Source organism: Macrotis lagotis, chromosome 5, assembly GCF_037893015.1.
Source record: "Macrotis lagotis isolate mMagLag1 chromosome 5, bilby.v1.9.chrom.fasta, whole genome shotgun sequence".
Lineage (NCBI taxonomy): Eukaryota > Metazoa > Chordata > Mammalia > Peramelemorphia > Peramelidae > Macrotis > Macrotis lagotis.
In genome coordinates, this window is record NC_133662.1 from 194922347 (window position 1) to 194928816 (window position 6470).

Here is a 6470-nt window from a genome sequence, read left to right on the forward strand (position 1 = left end):
AATGAAAGAAAATGAGACTGCTACTGTGACTAATAAATAAGAACACATATAAATCTCTTGAAAGATATAAAGTCAACTATACATTTTCAATAACATTAAGAGAAACCATTTTCCTATTTCTTCTCTAATGTACACTTTGGTCTTCTACTGTGCCTTAGTTCTTCACCCTGAAGCCTCCCTCTGACTCTGAAATTCAGACATTGGAAGTACAACTCTTACTCTTTCTGTTCCTGATGGAAATGCTCTTCCCAGAATCTCTATTAAAGGAGGGCACCTAGGCCAGTCATGTCTTCATTCCTCTCCAGGTTGCATTGTAGACTTTCTCTATCAATATCATCTTCTTTCTTGTTTCAAAACCAGGTAAGTCTTCCCTGATCTTTGTATGTTTTCTCCCATTACAATGTAATTTCTCTGAGGGCAGGGATTATCTTTCTTGTTGTGTTTGGATTCTCAACATTTAGCAACAGGCTTGGAACATAGTAAGAGATTAATAAATACTAGTTGACTGGGTGTTTCTCTTTCTAATGTCCCTATTATTAGCGTTCTATTTCAGCTAATTTAGGCTCTATAATTCCCTAGATATCACATAATTTAGAGACAAGATAGACCTTAAAATTCCAATCCTTTCATTTTCAGGTACATCAACTCCCTCTCTGTTGAGAAAAGTGTTAAAGTGAAGTTCTATTATAATAATACATTTACCATTTGTTATTTCTTCTGATGAGACACACACTGGGAATCCAAATGATACACCAGGATTTATTGGCCCCACAGGTTATGGAGGTAGAATTGAGCTGGAAGATAAGGATTCATACTCTTTATAGTTTTATATGGTTGGTTGCTAATAACTCAGGTAATGAGGGAAAGTCTTTTGAAGGAGGAGGCACTTGAATTAATCCCTGAAGGATGCTAAGTATTCTAAGAGATGGAGGAAAGGAGGGAGTAAGTGACAGCCTATGCAAAGGACTAGAGGAAGGAATGAAAATGTCACAAAATATAGTCAATAAACATATTAAGGGGCAGCTAGGTGGTGCAGTGGATAGAGCACCAGCCCTGGAATCAGGAGGACCTGAGTTCAAATATGACTTCAATCATTTAATAATTGCCTGACTGTGTGACCTTAGGCAAGTCACTCTTAATTCCATTGCCTTAAATAAAAAACTTAAAAAAACCCATTATTTTGACTTTTTTTTTTTTGCAAGGCAAGTGGGGTAAAGTGGCTTGCCCAAGGCCACACAGCTAGGTAATTATTAAGTGTCTGAGACCAGATTTGAACCCAGGTACTCCTGACTCCAGGACAGGTGCTTTATCTACTGTGCCACCTAGCCACCCCCCCAAAAAAACATTAAAAAGTGAATATATTAAGTGATTACTAGCTTGTGCTAGGGATACCAAGAAAGATAAAAGTTTCTGCTCTTAAGGTGATCACAGTCTAAAGGGGAAGACAACATGAAAGAACTAGGTACAAATACACTATATATAGGATAATTTGGAAATAATAAAGAAAAGGAAGGCATTAGAATTAAGGTAGATTGGGAAATACTTCCTGTAGGTAAGATTGTAGCTGGGACTTGAAGGGAGTCAGAGAAATCTGTGTGTAGGATAGCCAGTAAAAATGGCTTTAAGTGTCTCTTAACACTTGACAGCTATTGTTGTACATGAGAGGAAGGGATATAAAATGGAAAGGTTGGGGGGGAGGGCAGATTATGAATAGCTTTGAACACCAAACACAAACCAGTGTTCTTTAGTATATATAACACCATGTTACCAAAAATCTGAGTGGAAGAGTCTGTCTCCTTCACATTATAGGAATCTATGAGGTAGGGTGAACTTTGCAGAACATATTGTTATGATTTAAAGATGGAATTTTATCTAACAGTATATCGGCACACATCATTGGCATGGAGCGGGGTGGGGGGGCATTTACCTTTATGACAAAATCCTTGCATCTCACCTTACTACCCTTCAGACAAGAAGAAATTATTATTGCCCTTGATTGCCAGCCTACCTGGGTTCCCTTATTATAGCCCCCTTGTCCCAGTTTCATTGCCCAATCACTGAGGGGTGATTTCCCAAATTCTTTAGGGGATCTTCCTCTCTATTATGGTCCAACTGTTGGAGTATCTTCTCTGCCACTGTGTCAGAGTCATCTGAACTATTTCTTTCCTTTATTCCTCCCCAGACTGCATTCCTGGCTCTCTAGGACTTTCTCTACCATGTCCTTGAACCAGGAAAAGATCTCTCCTTCCCTCCTTTTAAGAGTCCTTTTATATGTTGTCTTCCTTCATTAGAATATAAAACTCCTTAAGGGCAGGGCCCGTCTTTCTTTCTGTTTGTATTTGTATTTCTGGTTGCTGCTAGGGTGGGCAATTAGAAGTGCAGTAAATAGAGCACCAGCCCTGGAGTCAAGGAGAACAGGAGTTCGAATCAAGCCTCAGTCACTTGATATTTCCTAGCTGTGTGATTTTGGTCAAGTCACTTAACCCTCATTGCCTCACATCCAGAGCCATCTCCATTTGTCCTGATTCATATCTGACCACTGACCCACTGACCACTAGTGAAGCTAGTGACTTAGCACCCCCCCCCCCAATTCAAATTCACTTGCCTGTTATGGCATCATCTCACTGATGTCATGATCTTCTTTAAGAAAGAAAGACAAACATTATCATCATTTGTACTATTCATTCTTTGTATAATTAAAAAGTGCTTGATAATTGCCTACTGACTTGATTTAACACACAGTGATATTGTTCTGTGAGTTCACTCTTTGGGATCTCACCCAAATGGGCATCATTGTACCCAAAGTATGCTGTGTTCTGGGCTGTCATTACAACACACACTTCCATTCCAGGCTTGACCTCCTTGCCCTATCCAAATCTCTTCAGGTGTGGTTTCTGTTAATTAAACTTTGCTTATAAAATCAAAAAGAGAGAACTGGACTAATGCATGCTGGAGTGCTCATTCATGTGACTGACATGTCAAAACCAGGGAAAGACAATATTGGTTAGCTATAGAAGGATTGACTTTTTGACTGATGAGCTATAATTTCCAGAACTCTCTAGAGCATGAATCAAATGACCACAGTTTTAGAAATGGAATGGTTCTCAGAGGACATTTAGTCTAGCTCTTAAACAAATTGTTAATCATACCCTCTACAATATTTCAAGACGTGATAATTCATGGCATGGTCTTTTCTGCTTGAAGATCTCAATATTATTTTTTTTTGTTTTTTTGTTTTTTTGTTTTTAGGTTTTAGGCAAATGGAGTTAAGTGACTTGCCCAAGGCCACACAGCTAGGTAATTATTAAGTGTCTGAGGCTGGATTTGAACTCAGGTACTCCTGACTCTGGGGCTGGTGCTCTATCCACCATGCCACCTAGCTTCCCCAAAGAGCTCCAATATTATGAAGTCTACTATCTTTTGAAGTAGTTAATTTTGTTTTTGCATAGGTTAGATAATCCAATAGTATAACTATTTCCAATAGTGAAATATCCAGGGACATAGTAGAAACCTTTCTGGAGTCATTTTATTTTTAAAGTTTTTTGAATCTATAAATATTCCTACTCACAAATATTTTTAACCTGGGTTTCATAGAGTGATTTCCTAATTATCCTGTTAAAAGATGGGTGATTTGGAGGTCCTTGTTATATAATACTCTTAGCCCATACCATATTGCTCTCCCCCAATATATGTGAATATGGTCTGAGAGGCAGAAATCAACAAACAATATATCAGACCTTGCTTTTTACCATTTCTTAATTTTCTAAATGTAAATGCTCACAATGTAAATTTGACAATTGGCCCTCTTGAGCCTTTACAAACTTCATCCTGATAAAGGACATAATGTATGATGAGATTGGGGCCAAGTTGAGAAGGGTTTTAAAAGTCAAACAAGTTTTATTCTAAAGGTAATAGGCTGCCACTGGAATGTACTGAGTAGGGGGAGTGACATGGTCTGATCTACACTTAAGGAAAATCAGTTTGACTGTTGTGGGTGGGATGTATTGGGGGGGACTTTAAGTAAGGAGGCCAATTTAGGAGGCTATTTTAGTAATCTACATGAGAGATGCTCCAAGATGGTGGCTGTGTGATGAGAGAAGTGGTCAGATGGCAGAGATATGGTGCAGATAATATCTGACAACTGATTGGATATAGAGGGTAAGAAAAAAAATTTGAAGATGATATCAAGATTATAAATCAGAGAGACTGTAAGGATGGTGGTGTTTTCAATAGAACATTTGGATGAGGGATTGATTTGAGAGAAAAGATGCTGTTTTGGATATGTTGACTTTAACTTTCTATGGTATATGAAATTTAAAGTGATGATGTTGTTTTGTCTTCAATTCTTTTCTAAAAATTGTTCAAAAAATTTCTTTTATTTATTTACACATTACTAAAATATTCTTGTTGTAAGAGTAAACATAATACCCCTTTCCCCTCGCCAAATATAAAACATCATGAGAAATAAAGTTCAATAAAGAGGAAAAAAAATGTTTTTCAGTCTGTGTTCTGATACCATCAGTTCTGTCTCGGGGGGGTTCACATTCTTTAACATAAGTCCATCATAGAATTATTCTATATTTTTCCACAGTTGCTGTTGCTGATTTTAATTCCTCCAAACATTCCTCCCCACTACCATCTCTTATATTTTCCCTTTCCTTTCCCTCTGTCCTTTTTCAAAAATGTGCTGTGGGGCAGCCGAATGGCCCAATGGACACAACACCAGCCTTGGGGCAAGAGGCCCCAAGCCTACATCTCACCCCAGAGACGTGACAACCACCCAACCCCATGGACCCAGGCAGGCCATCCCACCACCTTGCAAAAAGTAAAAAAAGAAAATGCGTTATATCTGACTATCTTTTCCTATGAACTACCTTCTCCTCTATCACCTACATCCCTCCTCCCCTCCCCATCCCACTTCTCTCCTTTTTCTTCTAGATTTCTATATCCTATTGAGTGGGTATCCTGTTTCCTCTCTGAGTCATTTCCAATGAGAATGAAGGCTCCCTCATTCTCCCTCACCTTCCCCCCTTCCATACCACTGCAAAAGCTATTTCTTAACTCTTTTACATGGAATATCTTAGTCTATTCTATCTTTCCCTTTTCCCAGTACATTTTCTTTTCACCTATTGACCCCATTTTTGCAGTATATTATACCTTCAAATTCAGCTCCCTCATGTGCCTTGTCTATATAAGCTCCTTCTAACTGCTCTGTTAAATGAGAAGGTTTATATGAGTATTATCAGTATCATCTTCCCATGCAGGAATACATGCAGTTTATCCTCATTCAATCCCTCATAATTTACCTTTCTCATCAACCCTCTCTATGCTTCACCTGAGTCCTGTACTTGAAGATCAAACTTTCTTTTCTGCTCTGGTCGTTTCAACAGGAACATTTGAAATTCCTCTGTTTCATTGAAAGTTCATTTTTTCCCCCTGGAAGAGGATGTTCAATTTTTCTGGGTAGTTGATTCTCAGTTGTGTTCCAAGCTCTGTTGCCTTCCAGAATGTAATATTCCAAGCCCTATGAGCCCTTAATGTAGTTGCTGCTAAATTCTGAGTAATCCTGCGTGCAGTACATGATATTTACATTGTTTCATTCTGGTTGCTTGTAATATTTTTTCTTTGCCTTGGGAGTTTTGTAACTCGACTGTAATACTCCTTGGGGTTGGTTTTTTTTTGCATCTCTTTCTGGAGGAAATTGGTGAATTCTCTCAATTTCTATTTTGTCCTCTGCTTCTAGGATATCCAGATATTTTCCTATAGAAATTCTTTAAAAATGAGGTCAAGGCTCTTTTCCTGAACATGTCTTTCAGGTAGACCAATAATTTTTAAATTATTTCTCCTAGTTCTGTTTTCCAGATCAGTTGTTTTTTCAATGAGATATTTTACATTTTTCTTCTAGTTTTTCATTCTTTTGGTGTTGAATTATTGTGTCTTGATTTCTCGCAAAGTCATCAGCTTCCTTTAACTCCATTCTACATTTGAAGGATGTGTTTTCCTCAGAGAGTTTTTTTAATTTCCTTTTCCACCTGGTTAGTTCTGCTTTTTAAAGCATTCTTCTCCTCAATAACTTTTTGAACTGTTTTATCCATTTGACCTAAACTGGTTTTTAATATGTTATTTTCTTCAACAATTTTTTGGTTCTCCTTGACTAAGCTGCTGACTTTGTTTTCATGTTTTTTTCTTGCATTTCTCTCATTTCTCTTCCCAATTTTTCCTCTACCTCCCTCATTTGATTTTCAAAATATTTTTTGAGTTCTATCATAGCCTGAGCCCAACTTCTATATTTCTTGGAGTCTTTAGACGCAGAAGCTTGAACTTTCTCATCTTCAGATTGTGTATTTTGCTCCAAAGTAATTGTTTATGGCCAGGTCCCCCCCCCCCCCAACCCGTTTACTCATTTCCCCAGCCTGTGCCTGGTTTTGAGTATTATTGGGACACCCCAGCAAGGACCTCAGTATGTGAGG